Source organism: Heterodontus francisci, chromosome 15 (assembly GCF_036365525.1).
Source record: "Heterodontus francisci isolate sHetFra1 chromosome 15, sHetFra1.hap1, whole genome shotgun sequence".
In the NCBI taxonomy this organism is placed as follows: domain Eukaryota; kingdom Metazoa; phylum Chordata; class Chondrichthyes; order Heterodontiformes; family Heterodontidae; genus Heterodontus; species Heterodontus francisci.
Genome location: NC_090385.1, coordinates 62472424 through 62487528, shown reverse-complemented (window position 1 = coordinate 62487528; position 15105 = coordinate 62472424). Strand labels below are relative to the sequence as shown.

Below are 15105 nucleotides of genomic sequence, written 5' to 3'. Positions count from 1 at the left end.
CCATTGGCGTTTGAGCAATGGCTGCCCCTTCTGGCATTTATGTTCTGACCCACCCCCCCCCCCCCCCCACCCCCACCCCGCACCCCCACACACATAAATCCCCTGCTCCTCCTTCCACCATTTGTCCCAACATAACTTCGCTCCCCATTTTGTCCCAGTAACCTGTCTAAATGAGTCATTTCCCAATCTTTTCCAGTCCCCGAATACATCACCCTTAGTCCAATTCGTCTTTCGTAACCACCACCACCATCCCACTGAGATGATCCCCCTGCACTCCAGGCACCCTTGCCTTCCCTCTTTCACCCGTACCTTGCTGTCTGTAATATTTAATCTTGGGCAGGGCACTGATACTTTACCAAACTGGTATCCAGTGGAATTGGAGTATTTGGTCGGATTTGACCCCAACCAACCCAGCCACTTTCCCTCATGGGAAATAAAAACAGAACGTGCTGGAAAAACTCAGCAGGTCTGGCAGCATCTGTGGAGAGAGAAGCGGAAGAAAAATAGCACTACTCTGTGAGGGGTCCTCCCTCCACAGGTCAGTCTTTGGTTATGTACAAATTTACACTACCTGAGAGATCTTCTCTCCACAGGTCAGACTTCCTTTTATGTTACTTTACACCGTGTGCCGCAATCACCGTGTCCCTTTTTTGTTTTTCCCAGATTGGGACTTCTTGCAGTTCGGGTTGGTGTGCGAGGAGGTATCCAGGGCACCCTGGATCAGGGTGTCAGACTACTCCTTCTTACTGCCCTGCTTACTGGGTCTTGCCTTTAAATAAAGAAAACTCCCTTTTCCAAAGTTAAAACCTCTTTATTTAAAAAATTGTCCCAAATTGTCTGATTTCACCCTTTAAATTCCCTTTGTCAAATTGATCCTTTCTTCTTCTCACAGTCTGAGCTTAAAACACACAGTTTGAGCATGTTTTGCTTTCCCAATCCTTAACTCACATGTGGGAATTTCTGTCCAGAATAAAATCCCCAGATGTTTCACAAAACAAATTCCATATGAATTGAAATTTTGATCAGAAATTCCAAATTGAATTCATAATTCAAAAGGCCCCTCCGTATGTGGTGAAATGGGAAAGCTCCATGTCTGGCACGGACCTAAAGGGGTGTCAGGAAAGGGGTACGCATGTGGTGTTATGCCCATACCGTCTGAACAAATTCAACTGACCGGTATGCGGGTTCGCATCAGAAGGTGCACACCCCATCAACTGCACTATGGAAGTGGTGGTTCAGGACCACGTTCCACCTCAGGTGGTATATGAGGGCAATGGGACATACTGGGTTACCACCAGCGCAAGCCAGTTTAGGCTAAACAATGATACCTGGTGCCCCATCCAGGACCCGACCTTCTGTTTTAAGCCCCCGATGGAGGTTCAGATTTCGCAGGAAAGGGTAATCCCTATCCGGGATAATACCTTGGTGAACCTCACCGTAGGCACTGCCCTCCCAAACCTCCAAGAACACAGAGCCCACTTTGAATATGATATTCCATCCCTGCCCGAGCACCTCATGAAGTTAGTGAAGGAGGTGGAACTGTCTCAAACGCACTATTACACTCTTGAGCAGAGGAACAGAAACACGGGGGATGATATTAGGGAAACAGCCTCCCCACCTTGGTGGGATATTGCTTTCAATATTGAAATTCCCTCCTGGATTCGAGTTGCTTTGCACATGTTGGTGATTGTACAAATGATTATAATATTGTATGTGTTAAGATTGTCGTGTAAACTGAAATGAAAAACCAAAAGGCAAAATGTTGGGAAATGGTTAAGAAGGGGTTTGATAATGGATTCTAATATATGGATAGTGATTTGGCTGAAGCTCACAATTCCCATAACGCGACAGAAGATTTCATCAGAGGTAATATCTCTAATATTCAAGATATTAAAGGGGGGAGATGTGGGATTGGAATTCCTTCCCACCCCCCACACCCCCCCCCAACTGGACTTTAAAAACTTGATGAAATATGGGGGAAACCCAACCCCCATGGACACTAGTACTGTGAATAAAAGCCAAACCTCAACACAAAACACACAGAGGCAGGCTGCATTCCAAGGGGTCAATTTCAAACATTCCAACATCACAAAAGAACTGATACTGTTAAAGGACTGGAATTTGGGACATTATCATAATAGTGACACAGGATAACTGCCATCACGTAACCCAATTAAGTAATTGGGGAGGCCATTGTTACAACTAACCAGCCCCAGAACATAACATTCACTCCTGTCAAGATAGGAGAGAAACCTTTTCATGTATATCAGCTCTGGAGCCTGGAATACCTCACCTTGGTGGACTTCATGGTTCTCGGTCATGGAAATAACATCAGCAGTGAGTGGATATGTCTGGACCAGGCAGGTAACAGACCAAAGGTGCTCAGTGCTGACCATCCGGCAGGGTGGATTCAGTAGATGTGTTTATAATATTTCAATAAGGATCATCATAAAAAGGACAAGATCGAAGGGTTTGGCACTGTAATCAAGAAGGAGGGTCAGGTTCGGTCAACCTAGCTCATGGACCTACAAATTCTCACCGGAAGGACCAACCGCTTGCACGATTGTAAGTCATCAACCAAATCCAAGGAGTATTTGGGGCTGAGAGTTTAAAGCAATTTTAAGTGTAACAACCAAATGCTGGGAGGATTTGGGTTTTGAATTGAGTGAGTTTGGGGCAGAAATGTGGGGTTTTTGCCTGTGGTTTTTTCAAAGAAGTTTTATCTTATAAGTCGTGGTGACTTATGTGTTTGGGTGGGAGCCGAGGTTAAATCGTGGAGAGATTTAAATCGAGCTAACCAATCATGGTGTCATGTGGTGTCCTTTAAATTAGTTTAGAGATCTTTGTATCAGGGTGCTAGGAGGGTTTTAATAAACAGGTTTGTGGTCCAACCCAACCCTGTGTCTGTGCAATTTGTCCTTTATAAAAATCCTAATGTCAAGAACCATCAGTAAGGGGGGAAATGGAAGTGGGAACCTCTTACAGGTCTGCTGTCCACACCACTATTGTCTTGATACCATGATTTGTTGCCAAATGTCAGGTCTCTGCATGCCGGTATGATGGAGCTGTGGTATCCATGACGTAAAAGGTTTGGGGTGACCAGGGTGAGTTGCTGTATCTGCACTTGAGCACAATGGATCCCAAGGATGGGATCGCTGAACCAATGTACGCCGAGAGCTTGGCGGTGGTCAGCTGAGCCATAGTCTGCCATTGCAATGGATACATGAACTTCAGGATGTGGAGCGGTAGAATATTGACGCTCGCACCTGTGTCGCTCTTGTTCCAGGGTGTGTGTTTGCCAGGTTTCGGCAGGTAAATAATCTGGATTGCGACAAAGGTTTCTGAAGGTCTCACTGTGTCAATACACACTTTGAGGTTAACTGTATAAAGTGCCTGCTCACTTTATGAATCAGTGTCTTGGTTATGCTTACCTTCTAACCTTTTGACCTGGCAGGTCATCTTGTGCATTTTCTGCCTTTGGTATTTGGACTGTCCTCTCCGTCTGTTGGGATGACATACTCGTTGTGCATCCAACTGTGGCTTGACTTGTTGTGCCTTGGATTTCTTGCATTGTCGCTTCCAGTGCCCTCTGTTGCCACATGCTTTGCAAATATCTTGGAAAGATGAACAATTTCTTGGTGAATGCACAAGGCCACACCGCCTACATGGCTCACCACATTTGGTCGTGCTGGCAAAGGTGCCAATAATAGATGAAGTGCACAGGGCTTGTAGGCTCTGCCTGCCCATAAGGATGTATTTGAATTTATGACTGCTTTTAACAAGTGTCATGCTAGGCCCCCACCTGCCAAGAAAGAGGCACATTAATTTTGTCATGAACATTGATTTCAAACTGTTACTGGAGTGAAGAAAGGACATGTTAAACAGATCAGCCGTGGCTGGAAAATACATTTGCATAGTAACAGACGGTGCTTGGAAGGACAAAGGGCCATTCCCTGACACATTCAACCCACAATGGACCTTGATCACCAGGTATTGTGTGTAAGAGGAGCATTCCAGAGACTGCTAAGGTGTTACAATCCAAGACATGGTCAGACCAGTTAGTCACATGACTAACCTGCTTGGCAACCTGGGTTTTTTGAATTGTACAAACAGTTTGAACTGAGAAAGACTGTTTGCTCCTGGACTGAGAAGATCTCTCCTGTCTGCTCTCATCTCTTTCTCACAAGCTTCTGAATCCACTGAAGACATAATAACCCCAAGAGAGAAAAGTTTCCAACAACAAACAAGGTTTAAGAAGAATACTGGGCCCCAACAAAAAGCAAGATCTACCTACAATCAAGGACTCTACAGTGAGCTCGAAGAACCGTAACAAAAACTCTTCAGGTATTGCCTCAAACTTTTCCACTTTATTTTTCTTCTGCTCTTTTCTGTCTCTATTTGCATGTGTGTATCATGTTTGCATGCTAGCGTGGGCGCTTCATGTATCCATAGGCGTCAACCGAATTAGAGTTTAAGTTCAAGTTTAATAAATTTCAACTTTTCTTCTTTAAACCTAAGAAAACCTGTTTGCGCTGGTTTCTTTGCCTTATAATTGGAAAGTGGTGAACAAGCATTCACCAAGGGGGAGCTAAAACATGGTGTTTTAGAAATTAAACCCTGTTACGGTAAGGCCAGGTGAAGGCTGAGAGGGACCCCCTAGACACCTTTCTCACCTGGTCATAACACAAGGCATCTAAATTATAGCCTTTGGGTTGGTCAATGAGGTCTTTTGGAATGTTTCAATGGGTGTGGAAGCTATCACAAGCTCCATAATCCTGTCAGCTAGCTCAGCCTCAGAAAAATTGCAGTCATGCCTCTTATCTCTACATCGGCTCACAAATTAGTCTATTGTCTCTTTTTGCTGCTGCTGGAATGACATAAACTCGAGGCAATGTATTCTGAAATTGAGCTTGACTTTCAACTGGTCTTCCAATGTGGACCATATATTAATTAGGTCTTTTAAGTCATCCTCTGAAAGACTGTATGTATTTAACCTGTGTAGGTCTTCATTTCTAATAGCAATTTTGACTTTAATTGCTTGTCTATCTGGCTCAGAAATAGGCAAGTCAAGAAAACACAGTTCCATTCTCTGTCTGACTAGTTAAAATTCAATGAGGAGGTCCGCTGACTTCGAGTTCAGGGATGAAAACTTAGTTGACATTTTGTGTTGAACACTATCAGATCCTGTCTGGTGATAGACAACCGTTTCAGGTACACCCCTTAAATCAATACTGCAGCATGTAAAGCAATACCAGAACAGTTCATTACCAAGGATGAGGACATCATGTGGTGGCACATGATTTGGAACACAATCACAATGTTTCTCTGTTTAATTCCGTGATGTTGCTGCAATTTACTAGATAATACACTCTGTTAAATGACACAAGGCCCAGTTACAAGAGTGGTTATTGATACTGAACAAAATTGAATAAAAACCCAAAAATGTAACATTGATATGCACTGACTCTGAACGAGACCCCATTAACAATGTGAAACCTTGCAAAATTCACCCTAAAATAATACACAAATTTTATAGTATGAAATTGATCGAGCTCTGAATCTATCACAATGACATCACCATTACTTACCACTATGGGGGGAACATGGCAGGGTTGTGAAGACATGAGCATTGTGGAGGGAGATGAGGGCTATGGAAAGGGCTGGTTAATTTAAAGCAGAGACAGCAAATAAAGCTTAGCTGCCTCAGATGTGTCTCATTGCGGATATTGTGCAGCTGGAAGAGTTAAGTGTTACGTTGGAGAGTGCCATGAAACCAGATGGGGATGTGAGCCTGCTGGCATCACAGTAGCATAAAAACATAGAAACATAGAAAATAGGAGCAGGAGGAGGCCATTAGGCCCTTCGAGCCTGCTCCACCATTCATCATGATCATGGCTGATCATCCAACTCAGTAACCTGTGTCCGCTTTCACCTCATATCCTTTGATCCCTTTAAACCCAAGAGCTATATCTAACTCCTTCTTGAAAACATGCAATGTTTTGGCCTCAACTGCTTTCTGTTGTAGCGAATTCCATAGGCTCACCACTCTCTGGGTGAAGAAATTTCTCCTTATCTCAGTCCTGAAAGGTTTACCCAGTGTACTTAGACTATGACCCCTGGTTCTGGACTCACACACCATCGGGAACATCCTTCCTGCATCTACCCTGTCAAGTCCTGTTAGAATTTTATAGGTTTCTATGAGATCCTCCCTCACTCTTCTGAACTCCAGCGAATATAATCCTAACCAACTCAATCTCTCCTCAGTCCCGCCATCCCAGGAATCAGTCTGGTAAACCTTTGCGGCACTCCCTCTATAGCAAGAACATCCTTCCTCAGATAGGGAGACCAAAACTGCAAACAATATTCCAGGTGTGGCCTCACCAAGGCGCTGTATAATTGCAGCAAGACATCCCTGCTCCTGTACTCGAATCCTCTTGCTATGAAGGCCAACGTACCATTTGCCTTTTTTACAGCCTGTTGCACCTGCATGCTTACCTTCAGCGACTGGTGTACGAGAACACCCAGGTCTCGTTGTATATTCCCCTCTCTCAGTTTATAGCCGTTCAGATAATAATCTGCCTTCCTGTTTTTGCTACCAAAGTGGATAACCTTTAGCCACATTATATTGCATCTGCCATGTATTTGCCCACTCACTCAACTTGTCCAAATCACCCTGAAGCCTCTCTGCATCCTCCTCACAACTCACCCTCCCACCCAGTTTTGTGTCATCTGCAAATTTGGAGATATTACATTTAGTTCCCTCATCTAAATCACTAATATATATTGTGAATAGCTGGGGTCCTAGCACCGATCCCTGCGCTACCCCACTAGTCACTGACTGCCATTTGGAAAAAGATCCATTTATCCCTACTCTTTGTTTCCTGTCTGCCAACCAATTTTCTATCCATCGCAATACACTACCCCCAACTCATGCACTTTAAATTTACACGCTAATCTCTTACGTGGGACTTTGTTGAAAGCCTTCTGAAAGTCCAAATAAACCACATCCACTGGCTCTCCGTCATCAACTCTACTAGTTACATCCTCGAAGAATTCTAGTAGATTTGTCAAGCATGATTTCCCTTTCGTAAATCCATGCTGACTCTGTCAGATTCTATCACTGTTCTACAAGTGCTCTGCTATAAAATCTTTGATAATGGACTCTAGAATTTTTCCCACAACCGACATCAGGCTGACTGGTCTATAATTCCCTGTTTTCTCTCTACTTCTCTTTTTAAATAGTGGGGTTACATTAGCTACCCTCCAATTTGTAGGAACTGTTCCAGTGTCTATAGAATCTTGGAAGATGACCACCAATGCATCCACTATTTCTAGGGCCACTTCCTTAAGTACTCTGGGATGCAGACCATCAGGCCCTAGGGATTTATCGGCCTTCAATCCCATCAATTTTCCCAACACCACTTCTCTACTCATACTGATTTCCTTCAGTTCCTCTCTCTCACTAAACCCTGTGTTCTCCAACATTTCTGGTATGATATTTGTGTCCTCCTTTGTGAAGACAGAACAAAAGTATGCATTTAGTTGGTCAGCCATTTCTTTGTTCCCCATAATAAATTCCCCTGTTTCAGACTGCAAGGGACCTACATTTGTCTTCATTAATCTTTTTCTCTTCACATAGCACCCAGGGCTGGCACAGGAAGGCCTGGTGAGTGTTAAAGGCCCTGCTGATGGAGGTCAGATGGGAACAGGCTACTCTGTGGCAGATGCAACCTCCTGGATAGCTGGAGACCAGAGGAACACAGCAGGAGCTGCAAGAGGATGAAGGCGCTACCAAAGACATTGGGTGCACAGCCCAAGAGTCAGTTACCTGTAAATGACTGAGTGCCGGTGCCATTAGAATCTGCGCCTAGTCCTGGTCCTGTGTGCTCTGATACACAATGACCTGAGGCCTCACGGCCCCCATGGCAGTCATCAAGTTCTCCATTGCCCTTAACTTCTATGCAAGCCGGTTGTTCCATGGATCAGGTGTGGAACTAGGTGGCATCTCGCAGTCGGCATATCATTTGACCATCAGGCATGTAGCGGATGCACTTTTCAGGAGAGCAGGGACTCCACCTACTTTGACACAGGTGTGCCTGCGCTGGCACAGAGAACATTGGGGTTTGCCACCATTTATGGATCCCTTCACTGCAGGGCACCATTGCTTGCTCCCATGTGGCCATCAAGGCACCCACTGACTGTCCAGTGAGATCCATCAACTGGAAGGGCTTCCACTACCTCAATGCCCAACTGGTCCATGACCACAACAAAAGCTTCCTCTATGACTCCTTCATCCTCTGCCAGTCCTGGCCGCCTCAGTTCTTCACTCCATTCCCCAAAGTGCATGGGTGTCCAAAAGGACAAGGGAAATCCTTTGAGGCGATGGCTACTGACCCCTCTACGGGAGCCACAGACAGAGGCACAGAGATAAACCAACCAATGCCACCTGCTCAGCAGGCCAACCATTGAGCAAGCCACTGAGTTTGTGAAAATGCGATTCTGGTGCCTGAATCAGTTGGGTGGCACCCTCCAATGCTCTCCTGCAAAGGTCTCACTCATTGTGATGTTCTGCTGGATTCTCCATAACATGGCCTTCCAGAGAGGTGTGGACCTTGAAGACAGTGAGGCCCTGGAAGGAGACAACTCATCGGGGGAGGTGCAGGAGGTAAGAGACGAGGAGGAATAGGGGGCACAGGGTGATAAAACTGAACAGACAGGTGTCCCTGCTTCACAACAAGGTGGCCTCCTCCTGCCACCTTCTGGGAAGAGGACCTCCCTCCTCTCCCTCACGGCCTCCAGCATTAGATCCAGGTGGGCATTGATGAAATGAGGGTCTTCCCTCCCCCTAATGCCAGGCCTCCAGCTCCCCTGTGACATCTCACTTCCCTCTGGTGCTGTGGAAGTCAGATCTCTCCCTCAGGACAACCAGTAGCCTCAGTGATGGCTGCTGTGGAAGTTTACATAAGCCCACACTTGATCTGACCCACTGGCTCTAAGTTGACAGGAAACCCTTCTCCATACCAATTAAGGGCTTTCCCAATTAAAAATTGCAATCTGAATCAGGTTCCCAAAGGAGGCAGATTTCAGGCCAAAAACCAGACCAGGTTCCTGTTTTCCACCTCTATTTTGAAAATCTGGCCCTCTCACTCTCTGCTTTTCATAGTATAGATTGCATAGACCAGGCTGTATATAAATATAATCAAGTAAAAATGAAACAGTTAATTCTTCAGAGCTTTGAATGTCATCTTGCCTTGATCAGAAAATTGTGGGTTCAAGCCCCACTCCAGAACTTAATCACATCAACCAGGATGATACTCCAGTGTAGTACTAAGTGTTGATTATCAATAAGATGTTAAACTGAGCTTTAATCTGCCTGTTCCATTTGTTCAGATGGGCATTAAAACCAAAAACATTAATTGATCATTAATTTCAAGACTGCTTGTGGGACTTTAATGTGTGTAAAATGACTGCCACAGTTCCCTACAAATCAACAGTCACTGCATTACAAAGTAAGGTGCCATACATGACGTGCTTTGCGATGTTTATGAGATTAGATAAGTTGCTATGTAAATGCAGGTTATTATTTTAACTGACTTAAATAAAATAAAGCACATTTAAATTTTGAATCTTGATGAAGTAAACATACCACTCATTCAGATGGAAGGAAGTGAGTTGTTATGAGAAATAGTTTCAATCTTAACAAAAATAATTTTATTTTCTGAGAATGTTTTTCTGATTGAGTCTAGAAATATTTTGAGGCCAGTTGATTTTGTGATTTTTTTTAGTCTAAACTATTGGTTTTCTCTAAAACATCACCTGGGAAATTTCTTTAATTTCAATCAATCAGGTCATGAAAAAATTCCAGTTCATTTAAAAGAAAAGGGAATTCCCCAACTGTAGCAAAGTACAGCCAGGATTAGTGTGGTAGACTTGCCGCTTTCTAATAGGTTGAGTGCTGATTGGCCCGACACAGGGGAAAGTGTCGGGAAATGCTCCAGATGAGATGACTTTCAATTCACCAACCTCCAGTTTCATGTCAGACATAGGCAATCATGATATGAGCAGTGTGGGGCTGTAGGCACGTAGTGTCCCAGAGTGACTGGGGCAGCCCCAGCACTGACTAACAGTATCTGAGCAGCCTTTGAACAACTCAGGGGCTGAACCAGGGGATTTCACCCAGCTACAACTGACGTATTAATAGCTTGTCTCAGGGCTGCTCAGAGAGACTGATGTATAGTAGAACAGCAGCCTGTCTGATGGCTGCTCAGAGAGAATGTTTGACAGAAAGGCACATGATAGTATCTTTGCTGCCTCCTGCTCTGCTCTGAGTCAGGCTTGCTTGCACCTACTGAATACTCTCTAGCTCCTTCTCTGGGTTTGGAGCTTGCCTGCAATGAGTGAAAGCTGTAGCTACTGTTTTGCTCAATGTATCTCTAGTAAATTAAGCAACTTATCACTGGAGTCAAGATTGAGGATGCCATCTCCAGCTGAAGAAAACAAACACTGAACAGGTATGCTACAACTCATGGTTAATATTTTCAAAATACCATTTTTTGATAAATGGATGTTTTGTTCAAAATGAATTTGTTTAAAGTGATCTGATCAGTTTTGTCTCACTATTGTTGTCTGGCAGGAATGGGATAGACTTTTTTTTTCTATTTGTAATATATAAATACAATTTTTAGCTTTGCTGCTTCAGGTGTATTATTTTATTTATTTATTTAGAGATACAGCACTGAAACAGGCCCTTCGGCCCACCGAGTCTGTGCCAACCAACAACCACCCATTTATACTAACCCTACAGTAATCCCATATTCCCTATCACCTCCCTACACTAGGGGCAATTTACAACGGCCAATTTACCTATTACCTGCAAGTCTTTGGATGTGGGAGGAAACCGGAGCACCCGGCGAAAACCCACGCAGACACAGGGAGAACTTGCAAACTCCGCACAGACAGTACCCAGAATCAAACCTGGATCCCTGGAGCTGTGAGGCTGTGGTGCTAACCACTGTGCCACCCAATGTCCACTCAGTGTATATGTCTGCCTGTGTAACATACTGTTCAGTCTACATAGCTTCACTGTGTATTACACTGTTCAGTCCAACACCTCAATGGTGTGACACACCTTTCAGTCCTCTGGTTCTTTAGTGTAACACCTTCCAGTCCATATAGCTCCTTTGTGTAATGCACTGTCCAGGCCACAAAACTACCTTTCCAATGAGTTTTGTCTATGTTGTGAGCTTAGCTCCACCGTAACTGAAATGAGCTTATTAATTATTAAGCTGCACTGATTTAAATGTACACCTAAAATGGTTAAGAATATTGGTAAGATACTAAATCAGAAGTATAAACATTAGCAGCTGTTTTCTGTTTGTGCATAAGTTCAGGAAACAGAGGGGAAACATTTTCAATAAAGAACTATATTACGCACCTGCCTCAGACAGCCGCATAAACCACAAACAGCATCTTGACACCTGCTGACATAAACAAAGCATTCAGCAGGCTGGCTTTATGCCTGGTTAATGAGATGCTGTGCAGTCATGTATCAAAATAACGAGAGTGAAATCCACTACCCCTTCAGAGCATATGCAATTCCTTCTGTTTGTTAGGCACCTAGCAAGTTTACAGTTCAGAAAAACATAGAAATAGCTGCTGGTATACAAGTTCGTTGATCGAAAAATTCCACTGTATTAGTAGTTATGGTAGTTTATGACATGCAAAAGTGCTGATTATATTAGGTAGGTGGCAGTCAATAAAGGATAATAAAATGCTAAACTGTCCCCTGCAGATGACCAACAAAGGGGGATCTGCATTCTTTCGGGCAAGAGTCTGAAAAAGACTTTGTAATGATGTTATGTCCAATTATTATTTTGCTACACAATAATATTTTTTGATGGAAGTTATGTTGAATGATGTAAGCAACATGCAAGTTTCCAAACACTTGGGAAATATATTGTATAGCAACTGCTTTGGGCAATACTCTCTCTTTAAGTTATTCCATTAATCTTATGTGTACTGGATGCTCTAAAAGAGGTGTTGAATTATATCTTTAGGGGAACCAGATATACCTTGTGCCAGTTATACTTTCCAGAGCTTCCTGAAAATATAGAAAGATTACTTTTGTACAAATGTTCACTGGTCAGTTGATAACAGCAGCCCTCAAACGCAACACAGACGGCTTATGACAGCATTGCTTATTCATGTCACTAGAGCAGACTTTCATGACTCATTGGGAGACATCTGCACAAAAGGCCAGTTTCCAAGATGTATCAAACCAGTTCACTGCGAAAACAATGGGGTGAGTGAAAGGCACCCACCCATTCCTGACCAAACTCTGCACTTTTCTGCTGCATTCTCAGAACAGTTATAACCAGAACAATTCTTTCTTTGCTGCGGGGTTTTTGGGAGGGTCTTGCAGTGGGGAAGGCAGGGAACAGTGGAAGCAGCAGAAGGCAGGAGTTCCTATTCTTTACAACAGTTTTCCCACTCATGCCATTGTTTAAATTGCAGTTGGGGCCCAATGATATCATCAGAGCCCGATCTGCATACTTATAGAGGGTCTCTATAGGCAGTCGCCCTTGCCCCCTGCTCAGATGTGCAGGTTAAAATGGAAGATGGTGGGATCCATGAGAGATGTCAGCAGGTATGTCATCTGGATGTCTGCCTGGGCGGGTAGGGTTAAAATTGTTCCCATAATTACTTTGATCATTTTTTATTGTGTGTGTCTAACATATTCATGTAAGGTATGTGTCAGGTTCAGCCAATATTGGTATCCTGTTTTCATTCATTTTTTTATAGACATTTCTAAAAATATACTCGATATCTCCTTTTGCAACTCACATTCTTTTGATTTGCAGTGACTCCTTACCGATATTGCAGTTATGCCCAAACGAGTATATCATTTGCTGTGGTAAAATCAGTTTCTGCAAATAAACCAGAACACAGATGTCATGAATGAATTTTTGATCATTCCCATCGATTTTACTGGGTTTCCCTAAAACACAAAGTGATGCAAACGCTTGGTAAAACTATAAATTAAAAACGGAAAATGTTGCCATTCCAGTTTCAATCTTGCAGCTATCTAGAGATTCAAACTCTCAGGCAGTTCCATTAAACTGGCAGAACGGCGTTTTTCTGTTGCTGTTCTGTGATTCTGCTGGCTATCTATAAATGTGACATGTGGTGGTATCTTTATGTATCATTCCAGGATCCAACTTTTACAGCCTCTATGTTGAATGTTGCATGAATGTTGAATTATACCGATGCACTACTTGAAGACTTATTTTGATAGTGATCTTCCAACTTCTGTCTGATTTTGACCCCCATGATCTCAGTTGCCAATTGGATTTTGGTTTGTTACAATCCATTCATTATTCCTTCTATATTTTCTGTTCTACTACAGGGTAAAATGAAACTTCAGCCTGACTCTGCAGAAACCTCAACATGATGATTTCTAAATGCTGGATAAAAGATGTCAATCAGTTGCTCAGTATCTAGTGTAGGATCTGTTCCACAATCGCTACAGCTACATCTGGTTACTGGGTCTCTGATGACATTATCAAACTACAAATATTGCTCATCAAGAATAAGAAAAGCCAATGGTGACCTCACAACATTGTTGGACAAATGACAGTTCCACCCTGTTCTAAGTTCAGTTTCATACCTGCTTTTGCTACTTTGAGAGCACTTAACTGCAATTTATAGTCTGGCATTCATACCATGAATCATGGGGTTTGCTTCCTTCTCATAGTAATCAATGGCCCAAATGCGCAAACCAAATGTTATTTACTTAACTTTAAGGGTGCTGAGAAGTTAGGACAACCCAGATCTTCACAGACTATTCACAGATGTGAATTTGTAAAACATTCACATTGTTTGCTATCAGCTGAGGAGCTTCCAACCAAGACAAAAATATATCAATAACAAGTTCTATTTATAATATAAAAACATAGAACAGAACTGCAAACAGTTTGATGTTACAAGTTAACATTAACAAGGTTAGAAAATAAGATGGTCTGATAATAAACAGGATTTATTCAGTTCCTGCAATCCTGCATTGAGCTCACTAACCTCCATGTTGTCACTGATTCAATGCAATCCTGCAACAAGCTTTCTAACCCCAAAGGTCAATGCATTAATCTAATACTGCATCAAGCTCCCTAACCCAAACAGTTATCACTGTAATATTGCATCAAACGCACTTAACTCTACAATGTCACTGTGCTGCAGCAATGCAACACTCACATTTTGACTATTGTACTGCAATATTGCACGAAGCTCCCTAACTGCCACATTTGCTATATTATTGCAGTTCTACACATAGGTATTAATTTCCCATATAACTTAGGCGGTGTCAGTGTGGGCCCAAACATCTTTGCCTTGTGAGCCCAGTAGTGGCCATCAGACCTCGGGAGTATTCCCCTGGATAGACTTCTCTGATTCCTCCCCAGTGCTTACTCCTGAGTTCTGATGGAATGACTCTCCATGTAATTGGGCCACCTACATTTTTGGCATATGGCACTCGATGTTACTGGAAACACACATCAGTTACAAACAAACAGGAGAATTTAAACTCATGTTGCATAACAAGATGTTACATTTACCTAATCACAAAGTTACATTTTATGCCACCACAATTCATGTGCGAACAGTTATTCTTTGCTGATGCAATCAGAACTCCCATGTAGCAGTGGCTAAGAGGATATAAAATTTGCAAGGAAATATATTCAGAAATGTTTGAAAATCTTATTCTTTAATAAATGTTCTTAGAAACTAAACATACTTGGTGATGTTGATTTTATTTGCAATAAATTTTGAGAATTCATGACTTGCAGTATACATATATATAAGATTCCTGTTGTCTTCCATATCTCTATTGGTCTCTGTCTCTTTCTATAGCTCTCTCAGTTTCTTCCTTTGTCTTCATTTCCCCCAAAATAAGATCATAGGAGCATAGGAAATAGGAGCAGGAGTAGGCCATTCGGTTCCTCAAGGCTGCTCCACCATTCAGCCAGATCATGGCTGATCTAACTCAATGCCTTTTTCCTGCACTATCCCCATATCCCTTTATATCTTTAATATCTAGAAATCTATCGATCTCTG

General features: G+C 42.8%; 1 long non-coding RNA gene across 1 annotated transcript; it reads left to right on the top strand.

Moving 5' to 3' along the window:
- The first annotated feature begins 10122 nt into the window (after positions 1 to 10122).
- Positions 10123 to 14780, top strand: LOC137377916 (uncharacterized). Its single transcript, XR_010976510.1, has 2 exons — positions 10123 to 10511; positions 13406 to 14780. It is a non-coding gene; the product is annotated as an uncharacterized lncRNA (long non-coding RNA).
- Positions 14781 to 15105: the final 325 nt, after the last annotated feature.